A 20,284-nucleotide genomic window follows, 5' to 3' on the forward strand; every position below is an offset into this window, starting at 1 on the left:
ATAGGCTATTATGCTCCTATTATCTGAAAACCGTTGTACTATGGGTGTCTGAAGAACTACCGAACACTGAATGGCACCCGATGAATCTCCTTTCATGTTTTAATAAATGTCTTCAGCGTTTAATGTACTACATAGAATATAAATTTCTTCCTCACTACTTTGTTCAAGACTACAATTTGTTCGATGACAAATATAACGCTTCGGAATGGTGTCGTCTAAAACATGCCTTGTCAACAATATACGGGCGTTCCATTTTCGAATACTTTGGAAAGTCTAAAACGATGCGGGCGTTTGAAACGAAAGGCAAATATTCGAATATCATGAAAAACATTTCGGCAAGCTCGCAAGTTATTGGAACCACGATAAAAGCACTTCGTTCTATTCAAAGTTTAAACTTGTTAAATCATATTCCACGCCTTCTTCTTACAGAACCATTGTTGTCTATGCTTGTTCAGTACAAAACAAAACGGATGTTCTCTATAGTCTCTATAGTGTGTTTCCAAACATGTAAATTCATTTGCCAACTGTTTCAATGTTCGCTCAAAAGTAGAATGTTAAGTTTATCAGTTGCAATGCAAAATTTACAGGTAGTAGATGACCCTCAAATGTCCCTAGGTGTGTGTGGAAGAATCTGTACTAACAAGAAACAGTACCATCAACAGAAGGAGTTAATGCCATACATACTACTCAGTACAAAGAACGACTCGGTATCTGGCTGGCTCTATCTAGCATCTTATTTCTATAATCTTAGGAATTATAAAGGTGCCTTGCTCGTAATTGACAATGTATTAGCTAAATGTACTCCAGATAAAATATTTTTTCACAATGCAAGTACTGAACATTTTGATTCTGTTGAACTAGAAGCATATAAGTATCATTTAGTTAGTATTGCTGATATATATAGGAGGCATGTCATGGCAGCCTTGCGTTTTAATGATGACGCCATATTGCTTCCGGCTGAACTTAAAACTGAGCTGTTATTTCAAAAAGAGATAGAAAAACCTCCAGTTGTCTATGCCCATTTTCTTCGTTTTTTGTGTTGCCATCATATGTTCAACGAATCTGGTTGTGATGTAGCATTGTCCGATTTACAACTTGTCATTGCAGAATGCTACTACATCGGAAATCCAACAACGAGAGGAGGTTCTTACACGTGTTTAGGAATTGCACAACAGTTGTCTCGTCAACGAGACGACGCCCTTTCCAGTTTCAAGAGAGCTCTTGACTTTGACCCAAATCTTAAAGATTATGTAAATTTTATGACAGGTTCTCTCTGAAAAGTAATGCCCCATTCGGGACGATTAACTTTCATCCTTGAATTCTGTTTTTATTCTGTAGAAAAGTATTATATGTATATTATATGTTTTATTACTCAGTAGCTACCTTGAACTTCAAAAATGCGAAACGGTTATGTAGAAAAATTGTATATTCTACTTTGATTGATACAACTATATAATGTTCTCGTTAATTCATAAAACCATACTGACTGCAGCAACAAAATGCATGTTCTTATTTCAATGTGTCTGTCGATAAAATTACTGATGGTCTGTGACGCTTTTATGTAAGTTATGATATCCAAACGCAAACGGCAAAAGAAAAAACAACACTGTTAATTACCCTTTAGTGTAGTCAAATGACAAGCTTAAGGGTTAAAATTCCTCAACACTTTATACATTGTGAAATGGGCAGTTCGACAAGAAGACAGAGATCAGATATGTTGTTCATTAAACATTAATTGATAACTATGAACCAAGTCTTATCAATATTCATTTGACAGAAGATATCGTTTAAGAAGGTATAGGTTGTTTCCTGCCTACAACTCTCAAGTAACCTCGTGCGTGCCGCCAGTGGAACTACAATGAAACTAATTTAGCATTTCCTAAATATCGTTTTAAAGATGTCAATTGTCATAGAAGAATTACATTATTCTTAATGCAAAAATGTAGATATATTATATTATTTAAATTGCGATTTTGTATTAACAATTGTATAAAGTAAACTTTGTAAACACATATATTCTTTTTAATATTTTTATAACTTTGAATGTATTTAAATCTAATCAATCATTTTGTTTATTTTGTTATGTGTTTTGTTTAAAGTAGAAAATAGATTAACAAAGATACCGAACCCCAAGGAAAATTCAAACGGAAAGTCCCTTATCAAAGGCCAAAAAATCAAATGGTCATACACATCAAACAAATGGAAAACAAATCTTATATTCCTTACTTGGTAAAGGCATTTCCTTATGCAGGAAATGGTGGATTGAATCTTGTTATATAGATAGCTAAATCACTTGTATGACAGTCGTATAAAATGTCATTATATCGACATCAATTTGTGAGCAAAAACTAACGGACATAGTAGGTAAAATGTCAAAAATTTGGATACAGCAGTCATTATAGTAGTATAGTATATATCACTATCAAACAAACAACTGTGTTAAAAAAGAAAATTAAAATGGAACAGAGACACTCTTTAGACGAGGCACATACGCAAAACATGCAAACGTAATTCAGTACATCAAAACAACGTGCCTTAATGTAGGTGTATTGAATACACAAAGTAATTAAATACAAAATTATTTTTCATTTGACTAACAACTTTGTTCCTTTATATAAAGGCAAAATTAACGTGGTATTATAGAATGGAAATACAACAGTTTAAAGAAAAAACAAATAAAGATGTGATTCTTAATGATATTACAAACGATATCGATTTTTTTTCCAGATGAAACCGTTAAACGGTTATCATGGTTCTGCGATCTTCTAATTGTTTCGAGCTTCATTATGCTTCGGAAGTTGTCATTGAGTATATATGTTGTCTGACTACAATACAAACGTATTAAACAATTAAAAAACAATTCTTCAGAGAACAATTGAAGGTCTTTCCACCTCGATAATAAGAATGAAATTTAAAAAACCATGTGAGAAAATGTTACTCCATGTTGATGTAATGTGGTAAATCAAACTGATAAAAAAATAAGATTAATAGGTTTATGCAGAAGACTTAAGGAGGCTTGCGGTTATAAGAATTTTAGAAAAAATAAACATTTATTTTTCATTGCAAATTTTATTTATTACCTTTAGTAGTTGTTACTTTATCTTATGGTACTAAAATCATTCCAAAAAATCAATTCGTGTTGGCCCCAGGTGAATTTTAAAATGTAGATATCATTGTAAACGCTCCAAATTATCTCCCTTTGGTGCAAACATGCCATTTTTTGGCATTGAAATTTAAATATCTTTTTTAACTCATCGGTAACCTATATTTTTTATCGTTGTTTTCGAATAAGTTGTACATAAACTAAATAATTGTAAAATTTTTAAGCGATTTCTGTAATTCATTTCTTTTTTAATTTCGGTATTACCGCTATTTCTCCTATAAGTTCAACAGAAAAAAAGGATATAAACAAAAATGTATGCTTCTTTCGAAAGCAGATTGTGAGCGTAAATGAACGGTGACCCAATTTTTTTATTTCATTTTTCTATTCAGTATAAGATAAAGTTTATTTATAGAGAAATATAGCGAAATCCTATATTAAAAAAAAAAATTGATTTTGACCCGCGAGACCCCTTAATTGTTTTATAATGAACCAGAAAGAATTTTTAGCAAAGGTCAAAATCTAGAACGTCAAATTGACCTTTGACCTTGACCTTTATTTTGAGTTCATAGGTCAGTGATCTCAAATCAAGAGACCCCAGGTCAATCACTTGTACGGTTGTGGAGAAATGCTGATTTCAAATACATAAGGGGAGAAAACTCCTATAAGGGTTAACCAAAACACTTCGACTGAAATAGGTTTAAGTTGCACCTTATTGTAAACAGTAATTTGGCAAACACATCATATCATTAACTGTTTGAATAACGATAACAAGCAAAATTCAAAAATTTATAACATTCCCTTGTCCTCAATTTCAAGGTCATAGTTCAGTGAACTCAAATCGGAAGGCCTGAGGTCAATCACTTGTATGGTTGTGGAGAAATGATGATTTCAAATACATAAGGGGAGAAAACTCCTATAAGGATGAACCAAAACACTTCGACTGAAATAGGTTGCAGTTGCGTCTTATTGTAAACAGTAATTTGGCAAACACATCATATCATTAACTGTAACAGTTTCTTTTGAATAACGATAACAAGCAAAATTCAAAATTTATAACATGACCTTGACCTTTGACCTTGACCTCAATTTCAAGCTCATAGGTAAGTTATCTCAAATCGGAAGGCCTGAGGTCAATCACTTGTATGGTTGTGGAGAAATACTGATTTCAAATACAAAAGGGGAGAAAACTCCTATAAGGGTTAACCAAAAGTCTTCGACTTATATAGGTTGAAGTTGCGCCTTTTTGTAAACAGTTATTTGGCAAACAAATCATATCATTTACTGTCACAGTTTCTTTGGAATAACGTTAACAAGCAAAATTCAAAATTTATGACATGACCTTCACCTTTGACCTTGACCTCAATTTCCTTCAAATGAACCAATGACTTCATATCAAAAGACTGTAGGCCACTACGACTTATAACGTATGAATATATCCAACAAATCGCCTATCTTAAATTTTCAAAGGGAAATAACTTCCATAACAAGAAAAACGGGACGCGGGGAGATAACTCCTATAAGAATAAGTGTTCGGTTACACAGGGTGAGTTTTCAGTGAAACCCCCATTACTGTACAACATCATTGGCCAAAAATCCATTCGATATGTTTAAAGACAAAAAAGCATCTCAGACGGCAGAAAAAAAATAATCAGAAGAAAAACAAAAGGTCTTTCCACGAAAAGTGGAAAGACCTAATTAAAGATATTAAACGGTATCAAAATGACACAAATCAGCAAAACGAAAGCAGAAAAAGAACAAAATACAACTAAATTAGAAATAAAAAATAGAGTAACATGAAATTCCATAAGTACGCTTAAAACAATGACGGAAATCCCAATTTAATGGACAAAATGTCGTACACATAATGTTATTTCTGGTTTCTATGATGAGTGTTAAACGACACTCTTCACAAGCAAATCTCTTCAGATATAAATAACGGGTATTTTCAATCAATTTCTAAAAATATCTCAAATTCTCAGTTAAAGAACACGGAAGTAATCTCAAACATGTAAACAATACATATCAACGATGAGCTCTACGCCTTCTTGTTGTGATTGGAAACTAAGTGATATATTGAAAAAACTCATCACAAACACTGCTGAATTAGATGTTGAAAAAATCATACATATAATATTACAACTAATATCGTTCTTTATTCTCATCGGGTGTTTGGTTGCGGATCAGTGGTTATCAGGAGATTTTAGCCACCAAGGGCTTTGGAATTTCTGCTACACGAACGGTACATCTTCGTGCTGTGGGAATCTTGATGATGTTGTTGGTTATAAAGGTGAGATAGTATTTTGTGCAGTGCAAATAAAATCTTGATCTTCCTCACTGACTCTCCTTACATTACTGAACAACTTTCGTTTTCTAATTATTCCAAAAAAGAGACATGTTGACGCAGAGCGTAATACATGACCGACAGAAGGATTTTTTTTAGTTGCTTAACGGTTAATGACAAACATTACATCCATGGTCAGAACTGAACTGAAAAGTAAAACATCTCTATCTGTGCTTATTATTTCTTATCTGTGCCACTTAATATTAAAAATAGGGGGATTAAATATGTCAAAAAAATAAAAAGAACTACATATTTTGTTGTCAAAATTGCTCCAAACTACATTAAAATTACTAACGTTGTTCGACAATCAATTCATTACTTTATCCATTTATCTATCTAATGGATCTACGTACTTATTTTATTCATATTACTTAACTGACTGTTTTACGTATTTCTTTGTAGATTTTATTGGGGCAACCAGAGCGTTTTTGATAATAGAAAGTTTACTTTTTCTTGTAATATTTTACACCATCTACAAAACAGTATACGAGGGCGATCCAGTTTATGTTTTATCTACTTTTCTAACCGGATTTATAGGTAAGGATATAACTTATAAGTATTGAATAGAAATCAATTTCGGCAGTATTGATGTTTCGTTGTTTTCGTGTCCTTGAACTGTTTTTGTAATTATCCTTTGTGTTTTTCGCTTAAAGTCTAAATCCCTTTCAGCCATGTGCGGTAAAAGCTATTCAACGTTAAAATTCAAATCTGACTATAAGTAGTTAACAATAGATTTTAATTGTTTTTGTTACGGTATCGTTTACACAAATCGTTGTATACGTAAACAGTAAAACAAAAACATAAGATTTATTCAGAATACTAAATGAAATAAAACATTCGTTAGAGAAATTTCTCTTCTAAAAATTGAAACCCTACTCAAAAACGAATATACTACGATGGGAATGGCATACAAGAATATATCTTGAAGATAGAACATGTGTATTTCCTTCTCAATGAAAATAAAGGAGAGTTGCTTGCTTATGTTGTAAGAGTTTTTCAACGTACACAGAGGAGAACGTGACATTCAACCCTCACCAAACAGATGATTTTAATCAGACTGGGTTTCGTATGTATATCCATACTGGAAACAGACGCCCAAAGCTGGTAAGGGATGTTAGAAATTATTATGAATTAAGAAATGTATCTCCCTCATGCAAAGCTCTGATTCCTTTTACGGATTTGGCTATACTTTTTGGACCTTTTGAATTATAGCTCTTCCTCTTTAATATAAGCTTTGTATTTTAAATATTTTGGCCACGAGCATCACTGAAAAGATATGTATTGTCAAAATGCGTATCTGGTGCAGGAAAATTGGTACCGTAAATGTTATTATAGTTTCGAACAAAAATAGTCCAGGAATAATTTCTAGAAATTAGACCGTAAGAGTGTAATAAATACTTAATATGTTTGATAATAATCCAACTCGTTCCTTAGTGATTATATATAAAATACAACAGTTTGTTGACAATCCAACTCGTTACGTAGTGATTAAATATAATTTCTATTTTTAAAAGATATGTTGTTTTTTTGGTTGTTTTTTTTTAATTACTTATTTTTTTTTATGATGTGAAATATCCGGATAATTTTAAACATTTTTAACATTTTACTATGTTTTTCAATTTGTATTTGTTAAACAGATATATATTTGTATATATAGTGTCTCATTAGCCTTTCTAGGCTGGGTATTTGTCTTATTTTATTACTGTGCAATGTATTTTATATAATCTGTATAAAAATCTGTAGACAAGTATGTGACACTTTAATAAAATAAATTATTATTATTATTATTATTATAAAATACAACAGGGTTTTTTTTACCAACGTGCAAGAGCCACACACGTAACCCTCTTGACAACCCTATATCTTGATTTACAAATTGCAGTTGATAATGAACCTCGTATATACCTGAGGGATTTTTAATTTCAATTGAGGGTTTCAATAAAATAAAATTTTGTAAAAATGAATGAGGAAAAAAACGTTCATTTCTTTCTCTCATCCATCGAAAAAGCACTAGAAGCCTTTGCAGTGTGCTATGTATAAATAAACTAATCATAGATACAGGATTGAAATTTTATATTTACGCCAAACGCGCATTTCGTCTAAAAAAAAAGACTCATCAGTGACGCTCGAATAAATTTTTTTTTTAAAAAGGCCAAATATACAAAGTTGAAAAGCATTGAGGACCAAAAATTCCTAAAAGTGTGACGAAAGATACCAGAGGGAGAATCACACTCATAGATAGAAAATAACAAACAGACAAATAATAGAACAGAAGACACGACATAGAAAACCATAGACTAAGCAACACGAACCCCACCAAAAACTTGGGGTGATCTCAGGTGCTCCGGAAGGGTAGGTAGAACCTGCTCCACATGTGGCACCGTCGTGTTGCTTATGTTATTACGAATCCGGTAAATAGTCTAATTCGGTAGGTCACATTCGTGAAAAGGGAAAGGGTATTGTAGTTACGACTTAAGGTCTAAAAGTGTTTGTTTCTAATACAGCAAAGGTAATCTATTCTTGAGGTAGAAAAGCCTTAGTATTTCAAAAATGCAAAGTTTTGTTAACAGTTAATTTATAATTATGAACATATCAATGATAACTCAAGTTAACACAGAAGTGCTGACTACTGGGCTGGTGATACCCTCGGGGAATTAAAACTTCACCAGTAGTGGCATCAACACAGTGGTTGTAAATATACTCATCATAAATACCAGGATAGAAATTTTATATTTATGCCAGACGCGCGTTTCGTCTACAATACGCATTTCTGTACTCTATGGATTTGTTCGATGCTTATATTTAAATGATACCGCCCCTTTTACATATAAAACATGCTCTGCAAAGAGTTTTTCAAGGATCCTCCTTAATGACCTGGTCCGTTTGCATAAAACAACCTTAGTTGAGAAATCCAATCGTAGAACTTATTTATCGTTGAACATGTACAAAATCCGTCCGTTCTAAACAAATCTTAACTTAAGTAGTTTTATGCATACGGACCCTGTTGCGAAGCAAAATTACTATGTAACAGATAGATCGATTTTCCTATCGCGTTTGTTTTTGTTGCAGTTTAGTGTTTCTGTTGTCCGTTGTTTTCCTCTTATAGTTGACGTGTTTTTCTCGGTTTAATTAGTTTGTCACCCGGGTTGGTTTTCTCTTGATTGATTTATAACTTTTTGAACAGCGGTATACTTCTGCTGCATTTATTTCTTAAAGAAGTCTCAAATTGCTTACCCTGCAACTTTTTCATTTCTCTTTGCATAAGTTCTGGCCAAAGCAGTCCCACACTCTGGGAGTTGTCAAAACTGTGTTAGAAATAGCTTTTACTGGTTGTGTTACAGGATAAACAATTATGACACTTTAAAAATATATTAAGTTAGACACCCAAAGGTTATTTATTATAGGTTATTCATTATGAATTCTAACCATCATGTTTTTTGTTTCTGTAGATCCAAACTTGTTGTTAGAATTTTATAAAGATTTGTATCACAAGAGTTTTCACAAGACACATACTTGTCTCTAAAGTGTTGATGTCTCCAGACCAACATAAACAGAAAATCATCAGAATGGAGTTTTTATACAACATTCTCCTGGTCATGATAAAATTTCGATACATGAAACATTACAATTTAGCCAATTCTTTTGATGGACATTGAGTTTTATGGTAGCATAACATCTCCGTTTCGTATAAAGCCATTATGTTCTATCAATCTTACTTTCAGGTTTTTGTACTTTCCTGTCAATAACAATTTATGGAGCACGGCATGATGATGTCAGTAAAAGTACGATGAAGTTGAGTGTTTCCTATATATTCTGTGCGCTGAATCTCGGTTTACAGTTTATTATTGGCGGATTTGGGTTATCTTTGATGTAATGTGATTAAGTGAATTTACAAGTTAATATTTAAATACAATTTTGTGTTTTTAATTTAGATTTTCAAAATAATGTAAAGTCATATCAATTTGTAACCGATTTACCATTAAAAATATGTTAGAAGTTGAAAATATAATTATTGTTATTGTAAATTGTTATTCTATACCTTCAAGTCAGGACGTTATAAGGTGTAAGCAGATCAATCTCCTTTTGTTTGCTTTCTAACACCAAGATATCACGATTTTCGTAAAAAATTGTCATGGAGATTTTCTAATCTTAAATATGAAAGAATGTAAACGTCTGTGATAGTAAACATATTTTTCATTATTTTTGTATTGTTGTTATAGACATCAAAGTTCCTAGCCATGTCGAACAACTGCATCATGAAAAAAGTAAAATAAAAAAATCCTGACTCCAAGAAAAATTCAAATCGAAAGTCAATGAAAAACTGAAAAGCTCAAACACATCAAACGGATGGAAATGGAAAACAACTGTCATATTACCGACTTCGTACAAACATTTCCCGATTAAGAAAGTGGGGAATAAAACCTTGGTTTATAGCTCGCTTAACCTCTCACTTGTATGACAGTCATATACATTGCCATTATATTGTTAACAATGTGTGAACACAACAAAAATATTTAATTTTTATAAGCATCCCCCACTCCAATCTTTTCAAAAATAAAAATAAAACATTCATATTCGGACATACTGAGGGATTGTTGTGTCTTGATTAGATACCCGACGACCGGACACGCTTAACATTAAAAAGATGCAGATTGAATATCTAAATTCCAAGATTCAAGATTTTATTGTAAAGCAATGCTCAGGCACTAATATGTGTAACATGATGCAAATATACAATGATAAACGTGATTTATAATACAATATTACCATTTTAAAACAAAAACAAATAAAAATTCATACAAATCAATATACATTTCACAATAAGTTATTTAGCTTTGTAATAAAGGATGACACCTGTCTATATAAATTAACATTGCAGTAAGATGACATAACAGATAATTCTGCTTGCTTGGGTGTTCCGTATACATAATAAATACGGATATGTTTTTCTGTAAAAATAGCTTAGGATTGCTCCCTTTTGGGGGCAATCCAGAGTGGGGGTTGGGGTTGATTACAATGTATGACTGGGATGAACAATTTTACCTTCAAGCAAAAGAGTATATAAAGGATTGTTTTTTTATTCAAAATAAATGCTCAATATTTTGTCGCTTTTAGAATTGTCATAAATGTGTTTTCTTTTTAATTTCTTTAAACAACTTGTTGCAAACACTATCAGTAATTTCTTATGTTCATGCTATTAAAAAAATAATTTCTATTGTTGTGAATAACAATAAATGTGTGTTCGGAGAGTATAGAAGCCGGGATTTCCAGAAACCCCGCTCGTCACACCCTGTGCTCAAAATTCATTGTTGTTTATAACAATATATCTATCCAATATACACTTGTTCAGAAATGGATACTGTGGCCTCATTTACTTACGATATCGTTCTTCGGATATAAATAGCTGTTTTTTTTGTTAATTCTAAAAATGATTTTGATTTCATGCTTCTAGAAAATGGAAGTGATATTAAAATGTTAACAGTATCAAAATGAGCTCTACAACCTCTTGTTTTGGTGATATATTGAAAACACTCATCACAAGCGTTGCTGCTCTAGATGCTGGACAAATCATACATATTACATTACAACTAATGTTAACTGAGTTAAAGGATATTGCTAACTTCTTATATTTCTTCCTAAGATGTTCCTTTATGAATTCAGCCTCATAATAATAAAGATACAAGTCGTCAAGAAGAGGGGCACACTTCGTTCCCATTTGAATGCCGATAGTCTGTTGAAAAACAGTCCTCCGAACGTAACAAATATGTTGTAAATCAAGAAATTAAGCATCTTGATAATGTCAGTTTCAAGAATTTTTTGTTTGAATCAGAGTGCTCCTTTACAAAATAGGATTTATCCCTTCCTAAGACAAGATACTTCGTTGGCCATTCTTTTTTATGAAACAAAGCAATACCAACTCTTTCAATTTGTCTTTTAGTTTGGAATGTGGAATACTTGTATAAAGTGTAGAAAAGTCAAATGTTTTAATACTATTACAAGATGAAAGAGAGTTAGATTGTATTTACTCTAAAAGATCTTTGGATTTTTTAAGTATCCACCTCTAATTCACGCCACCTCCAAAATAGGCAGTTTCACAATAACTTTGAAGCCCGTCTTTGATTGCTGATAAAATAGATGTTAATAATTTAGAAAGAGGTTTCGTTGAGCACTTGGAAGACCCGGCAATATACAATATGTTTTTAAGGACACTTGTGCAGTTTATGTATCCAATACAGTGATGGAAGATCCAGTTCATCATCTTTGGTTGAAATTCCATAGGAACATAGAACAAACCTATGATTATCCAGGATTTCCTCTTTGGTAAGTGTCGTGAGGGTATATGTTGGGTTTCCAAGTGAATTGTCAATACCTAATTCGTTTATCAAGCAGTTAATGTAATGAGTTTTACATACAAAAACGATATTGCTTGGGGCTTTATCTGCGGGGACAACACTATATTTGTCAGGAAGGTAGGATAAGTGTTTTGCAACATTAGGGTCTTTAAAGATTGACGTAGCATGGGCATTGATTGACCCATTCAGTTTCTTAATTCTGATTTGTATCAACGACCTCACTGCCTTAATCCATTCGGAAAGAGTGTCTACGTCTTCCTTCTCACGCCTAGCCCATTGCATGGCATAATCCTCGACTGAATCCATCAAAGTTGTATTTCCAATTGATAGATTTCGGCTCACGATATTTTGGACCTTTCGATAACACATTTCGTAGGGAAGTGTTATTAACAATGTTGATGTCACCGGTAATAACGTGGCCATCCGGATTATATGTGAATTGGGAACTAGCACAAGTGCAATCAGGAGGTTCAGACTTGAAGTCGTCAATACTGTTATCCTGCAAAACGTGTTTGTAATTGAAAATTTTAGTGGCAATAGGTTTGGTATAGGTATAAGAAATGATTGTTACAGACTGGTCTTTGAAATAAGGAGGTATTTTCGATTGAACTAATTTATGATGAAGGATATTGTTTAAGTTGACGCCATCGAGACATTTCTTGGCAAAGGAAAGATGAAGGAAAGATCTTTTCTCTTTTTCATCTTTTCCCATGCGGACTGGCTTGAAAAGTCTGTGACTTGCAATATCCGAAATTATAGCTGTAAGTTTGTATTGGTTTGAATGAGGGTTTGTAACATTGGTTTCCAAACATTAATCGAACAGAGAATGAAGTTTTGAAAGAGGTAATGAATAAAGTTTCGTGCGAATGTGATGAATACCTAACGGCTTCTGTGTAAATGGCAGCAAGTCATTAAAAGAGAGATTAAAAATATTCATCACATTCAACGAGCTACACGATGGACTAGATAGAATACCTATACCATCAATTTTGTCATTGCAACCATATATTGTCGCAGTTCCCAATTGTCTAATCCAGTAGTCCTCTTTTTGTCAATCGACTTTGATAATCTGATATTTCTACTTTTTACCAAAACTTAATCTGATATGTGGTAAGCTAGCTTGCATTGGGTGATATAGCTTTTTAACTGTTTCAGTTCACTCTTATATATCCTTGGCTTTCAAGTTTCCGGCTTTGGGCATTCCCGATGAAGGAAAAATTCAGATAAGCGCTTAAAACATATAAAGCTTTGTAAAAGAGGGGCGAAAGATATTAGAGGGACATTCAAACTCATAAATCGAAAATATTCTGATAACGCCATAGCTGTAAAAAAAAAAACCCAGACAAACAATAGTACACAAAATACATCATAGAAAGCTAAAGATTAAGCAAAAATATCTCCACCAAAAACTGGAGGAAGTGTTAGCAGATTCTGCTTACCGTGTGACACCTTTCGTGATGCTCATCTTAGTACAGGCATTTGTAATATACCCGCTATCATCTGTGAAACGGATATTCCAACTTTGTCAACCAACTCATGATGGCGTCCGTAAAATGTACGAAGGGTTGATTTCAACTTCACCATCTAGAGCTCTCGGTTTAATAGCTTCTTTGTTAAGGCAACCCTCTATCAAGGAAATCATGATAGGAAATACAAGCACGCGGATTTTGTGTGAATTGGGAGTTCTAGCTAGGCCCTGTGGGAATGTTGCTATATTGAAATGGAAAGTTCACCATTTGGAAGCTGAAATCATCTCTTTTGTCGAAAAGTTTTGTTTTACACCGATCCTCATTGTCAATTTCTAGATGAAAAGTATAGATATGTGGCAGACTGAACTGTATTTGATTGTATTCTTTATGTAGGGAAACATATACGATTTATTTGTACGAGTTTTATAAAATAGGAAAAAAAAGGGGGGGGGGTCGCAGAGTTTAATCCTGTTTTGTAGGTAGTATTACAAACAAATTGATGTACTTAACGACAATGTTACTATACTCATTTAATCCTGCAATTTGGCATTTTGCCCCCGATTGTTGTCATTAAAAAAAAATCGACACACATTTGTTGAGATCCAAGAATAGGGAAACAAACTAAACTGTGACGTAAACAGTTACTCTATGTAGAAACATAGAAATAATAAGTTGTGGTATGATTGCCAATGAGACAACTCTATCCAAGTCACAATGTGTAAAAAGTAAACAATTATAGGTCAAAGTACGGCCTAAGACACGGAACTATTGATCACACAAAACAGCGAATATACCCCCCCCCCCCCCTTTTATTCTCAAAATTACTAGTGTTAACAATTCAAACGGGAACACCAACGGTATAATCTATATAATACATGAAAAATGAGAAACAAGAAACACTTATGAATCACATTAACAAACAACAACTACTGAACCTGCTTCTGACTCATGACAGGTTCAAACAAATGCAGCATGGTCGTTTGCTCAAAACTAAAGTAGGCTACCAGAACGCTTCATATGAATACGGAAGAAAGGACTTGTTTGTATACCTGGTATTTGTTAGATTGATTTTTGATAAAACAGTTTATACATTATGTCATCAGAAATCATTTGATAAATATGACATGTATGATGACAAGGAATAAATCATTCTTGCACTTTTATGGTTAACAAACATCATAAATTCGTATACTATAAAACTTTGTCATTACATTGTTTTACATATTGCACTCATTGATTGATATATTCTTGGTTGTTTAACATCCAGTGGCAAATATTTCATGCATGTTCAGCTGGGGAACAAGTTAACACTAAATACAATAGGTAGGTTTTGTAATGGTAGAGGTCATCCGGGATAATGGTCGGGGAAATTTGGACTGCCACTGGAAAATGAGGGTATATTGGATAGGGACAGAAATTTTGCTTTGCAACAGGCCACCTACGGACCCTCAAAGAGTTGTTGCAAGGGTTCTTAACATGCAAAGAGCATGGCACTCTCTTTACACGAGACATCGAATTTAACGTCCCCATTCTAACCGGATGTGGCTGCAAACCTGATACATCCCGCACAGTCGAACGGACGCCCCACTTTGGCAAGCGCTTTATTGCCGGTCGGGAGAAGACCAAGCTTAAGTGATCATATTGCGTTTCCCCAGTCACCCTTGGGATATATTGCACTCATTAAAGTATTGTCTCTTTTACAATTGTTCTCCTGATATAGGGGGTAGTTTTACATGAAGTTATGTCCCTTTCTGATGAACAAAACGCGATATGGAGTACATGTAAATCAACAAAGAAAGATGTGCATTAAGGCCCTATCTGGTCTAGAAATTGTGCTTGTTTTTTTAATTTGTCAGTTGACCACTGAAAAGTCCTTCCTTAGTTTAATTGACTGCATTTTCTGCTTTCTTTCAGCCTTTGTCTTGAATTCTAACGAAACATATAACAACGGACTTAACTAGGTAATTTTTTAGATTTTACCAAGCCAAGTAATTCATTTTAAAAAATGTCTGCTCCTCCTCTCCTCATCCCCAAGATAATAAAAAAAAAAGTTATCTATTGTGGACGGAAGTCATTTTTTATACTCCATCTGTAATGATGACATCATCTAATAAAACTCAATTTGTAAATTCATAAGAGCAAAAGTGGCGCTGTTCTACCACATGCCTATCCACGGCCTGTTTTATTGCGATATATTTGTTTGTATGAAATTTCATGGAAAAGGGATGTTATTTATTACATTTAGTTGGTGAAGGTTTGACATCTTTTGTAATTAAACATTTATTTATTCCTCCTTTATAGCTCTAGGATAGATATTCAGCTACGTGTAAGTGTAGGGAACATATGTAAAACAAAAACTAAATTTTATCATTGATTTCTTTTTGTGTAAAACATGGAGATGTGGTATGATTGTTGTTTGTTTATTGTATCGTCTAGATTGATGTTAACCAAATAAATAGCGGCAAACATTGAATAATGACCTTAACATATAAAAAATGAAAAATCTGCAATGTTCTAAAAGATTGGAAATTTGAACTTCTACTGGGGAAAACGGTATATCGGATATGTGAAAATTTCCCTACTTCACACAATTTATGGATGAAGGAATAAGATAAATGTCATGGAAATGTTGATTGTAACATTACCCAAGATTTTTTTTTCAGAAATAATTTGGTAAGTAATTTTATTGTTAGTTTAAAAGGTTAACATCATAGAAAATATCAAAAGAAGACGACAGTGTGTGAATAAATGTAACAAGAATCAAACATGTACTATCTTTTTATTGTAAGAAGCTTCTGTCCAAGATTGGTAAAAATTAAGGACAGTTTATGAATCTAATAAATGTTTTAAAAACTTTAACTGTAGACTGTATGTAATATTAACTGGAAGAAAAACTAAGGTCATTTTATAGGTAAAATACGGATGAACAGGTACAAATTTTTAACAAAATTTCCTTCTAGATACTAGCTTTTAATCATAAACAAGCTTCAGTCCACGTTTGGTACAAATCCAGAAAAGTATAAGAAAGTTATTAAAATTAAAAAAAAAACTTTAACCACAAAGTCAATTTATTGTATCCCGGCAGAAAACCTAAGTCTATTTATAAGTAAAATACGGAAAAAATGGATATTCTTTTTTCAAAATTTACTTCTGGATACTATCTTATGATTATAAACAAGCTTCTGTCCAAGTTTGGTAGAAATCTAGAATAGTTTCAAAAACTTTAACCACAGAGTGAATATTTGTGGACGCCGACGTCGACAGAATGTAGGATCGCTTTGTCTCCCTTTTTCGACTAAAGTCGAAGGCTCGACAAAAATTGTTCTCCTTTTCAGTCATGATCGGATTCCGACAATCTCTATATGTCACTGTTTTTTGAAAGGCAAGAGATCACATTGAGTGATCTGAACATGCACCTACCGTCTGAACTACTAGTTTTTGCTTTGTATTTTCCCCGTCTTTTTCTTAATTTTAGCAAATATTTCAGTGTCAAATATTACACGAAATTCAGCACAAAAACATTTTTCTATATGAGTTGAATACTCTTTTACAAGACGGACCCTGGTGTGATGGTTACAGTTTAGCACTCTGAAAGATATGTTACTCTACATACATACATGTATTTGTGTGTTAAAAAAATTCTCTTGTCGGTGACTTGTAAAGGCAAATATATAGTGTGGAACATTTGTTGTTGTGGTCATCAATAGGACCAAAATAACTAGGCATAGTGTTTGATATTCCCATATTGCTATGACGTCTAGCGGTCGTGTGTTTTAATCTGCTGGTCGTACAGTTTGCTGCATGTAGCTACAGTTTGAAGAAATACAACAACATATATTTTTTAGGTGCTTAAATTATGTAAGCCTTTACAAAGCATTAAAGAAAGATTGAGTATGATTTATTCATAATACGGTGCTAAATTTTCATTGATTTCGACAGCAAGCAATTGATGTAAAATTTTGTATGCTTCTTACAGTGATTTTTAAATGGGGCGTTATTCTTAAATAACGTTTGATATTTCAACAAATATATGATTACTCTACAAATAACTCGTGTTCATGTATTTGTGCTCCACCTCCCCAAAGATAAAGAAAAAAATAGAGGGAAAGAGAGACGTAAGATACCAAAGAAATGTTTTAGGAAAGATGGAAGTCACTTTGATAATTTCTGTCGTCACATGTGAAATAAATAATATTTCAAACACTTCACGCATTAACGACCAGTGGCAAGATAAATACATATTCAGAACTAGAACATATTGACTTATGAATTTTGACCCTGCTTTGTATAACCCAACAGGCTGAGCCGGATAAATACAAATGTGAAATTAAGTTTTGATGAATTGTTTATACATGTAGTATAGAAGACTATATAATAATGACGTTTCGTGTGATATGAGAAAACTTACAGTCAACAGAAACTCCTTGTTCTTGTTTACGTCCCTATGCTGGACAGAAAACTACAAGTTCTGGAAGCTGTACGCTAACGTGCTGTTTCTCTTGGTAATAATATATTGTTATTTTTTTCCAAAAAATATACGCTGAATCCCACATACCGCATCGCGACGATACGCTACCAACAGCTGGGTTACACTAATGACAGGACGGTTGCCCGGATTGTGACAGGATATTCACCGGAACTTTCTTGTTATTTGATAGATTATTTTAATATTTGAATACCTTAGAGATACAAGACTATTTTTTTATGAAAATCTAATAAAAAATATTTTTTAAGCAAAAAAAATTGACCGGACGGATTTCACTCTATGTACGCTTTACGTATATTGAACTGATCGACAAAAAGTGTTAATATCTCTTTTGATTTACAATATTTTTTCATACCACTAACATTTTTGCCCATTGGCCCCCATTTTTCTTTTTATAAATCTTTTAAATGTATAATTATAAGCCATTTGTAAAATGGTTATAAAATCTTATTTATTTTTTAATAGTTTTTGAGAACTTTAACTGGTCAATGGTAAAGCTCTGAAAAGTCAAGAGAGAATATTTTCCCGCCAAAATTCCAATAGCTAATATCTCGAAAACAAGCACATTGATCCCTATATTTTTTGGCTTTTTTGATTCCTCAATTAATCCCCTATCAATATAATATACTAGTGTTATGGAAAGCTATTTTTTTTTAAACTGAGCAGCGAACTTCCTTAATCTCTTAAAATCTCATGGTGATCATTCTATTTAGGGGAAAAGAGTGGAAAATCATATTTGAAGGAGCGTGAAATATAATTAAAGATTTAAGAATACTTTTCCTACGTATTTATGTATTTTCTATACGAATGTTCGCAAATATTGGAAGAATTATTTAGTTTTCCCATTTGAAACGTGTTTCATTTTTCATTTCGCGCTTTCATTGCAGACTATGGAAAATCTCCAGATTTTCTTCATTGTTAAAAGTCGTACATTGACCTACAGCTGTTGACTTCTATGTCGATTGGTCACTGAGGGAGTGTTGTCTCATTGGCAATTATACAACATTAGTCCTTATTCTTATGTTTCGTAAAATTTTAGAAAATCTTAAGTCGCATTTTGTATTCTTTATTTTTCAAAACTTAAGAGTAATTATTGAGACCATCAAACATATTACAGCCGATAGTTTCAAACTTTGCAATTTAAAATCGCAGGCAGTGAAATTTTACGACAGTTAATTTCAATTCAAATAAGGAGCAACACAACAATGTAAAGTTCCAATAAGATTGTCTTTTTGGAGGGAAATTAAAAAAACATATGCACAATGCCCTATATTTGTTTACATTCTCGTTTTTTGCTGTCTGGTAGAAATATCCATTTGAAAGTTATACGGGCACCATCACGAGTTGAATGATCTTTAAGGAATATCTGTTTCGCAGAAGACCATGGATATGTTCCCAATCATCCAAAGCACAATTCCGTCCTCTCTTCGTCCATAATAAACTACCGAATTAGACTCATCACATAATTGTAATTATGGGTATCACGACGGGTGCTAAAATTGTAGCAGGATCTGCTTACCCTCCCAGTGCACATGAGATCGCCCCTGGTTTTCGTTGGAGATCGTGTTAATAATTTTAAAACACACAAAGAGATGCGTTATGATCCCCATTGAGACAACTATCCAACACAGTTCAATGAAGTAAATGTAAGCAAGTATAGGCAACCAATTGGTAAAAGCCAATGCAGTACACAGGCAAAATTTGCTCACATGAATTTCACATCAATCTCACGTGAAATTCACATGGAAAATTTCACGTGAGATTCACCTCAATCGAGCTTATACATGAAACTCACGTGAAAATTTTCATGTGAATTTCACGTGAATTGAGATTCACATGAATCTAATGTGAAATTTTTCACATGAATTTCACGTGAAATTTACAACAACAAAAAATTGATATTTTTCATGATTTTAATTAAATTTGAAAATTTAGATGTTATTTGAATTACTCTTTTTTAAAAATTCATGTGAATTTCACGTGAAAAAATTTACGTGATTTTTATGTGAAATTCACATGAGTTTCACATGAGAATCACGTGAAACTCACAAAAATTGTTTTCACGTGAGTTTCACGTATAAGCTCGTTTGAGGTGAAATTGATGTAAATTTCACGTGAGATTCACATGAATCTAAATTCACGTGAAATTGATGTGAGTGAAATTTGACTGTGTATATTTGGATATAAAGACCCTGACATTTAAAATATAAAATATAAAAAAAGCTACTAGAGAATTAACAGCCTGATTAATTAAAAAACAATGTACAAAAAACCAAACATGACATACATTAACCAACTTAGCTACTAAACTACAGGTACCAGTACTATACAGGCTCCTAACATGGGACAGGCACTAACAGAATATTGATTAAACATGTTTAAAGATGTCAAATTGAATCCTCCCATAACTTGAGACAATAGTGTAACAGTGCAACATAAGAAAAAAACTATGAAAATCAATCAAAACCATTTTTGTTATTACATCAATTCCGTAATTTCATGAATTTCATAAATATATTTCCTCTAACTGTA

General features: G+C 32.8%; 1 long non-coding RNA gene across 1 annotated transcript; it reads left to right on the forward strand.

Moving 5' to 3' along the window:
* Positions 1 to 5,080: 5,080 nt before the first annotated feature.
* LOC139510507 (uncharacterized) lies at positions 5,081 to 9,453 on the forward strand. Its single transcript, XR_011661894.1, has 3 exons — positions 5,081 to 5,390; positions 5,847 to 5,981; positions 9,167 to 9,453. It is a non-coding gene; the product is annotated as an uncharacterized lncRNA (long non-coding RNA).
* The last annotated feature ends 10,831 nt before the right edge of the window (positions 9,454 to 20,284 follow it).

Source organism: Mytilus edulis, chromosome 2 (genome assembly GCF_963676685.1).
Source record: "Mytilus edulis chromosome 2, xbMytEdul2.2, whole genome shotgun sequence".
In the NCBI taxonomy this organism is placed as follows: domain Eukaryota; kingdom Metazoa; phylum Mollusca; class Bivalvia; order Mytilida; family Mytilidae; genus Mytilus; species Mytilus edulis.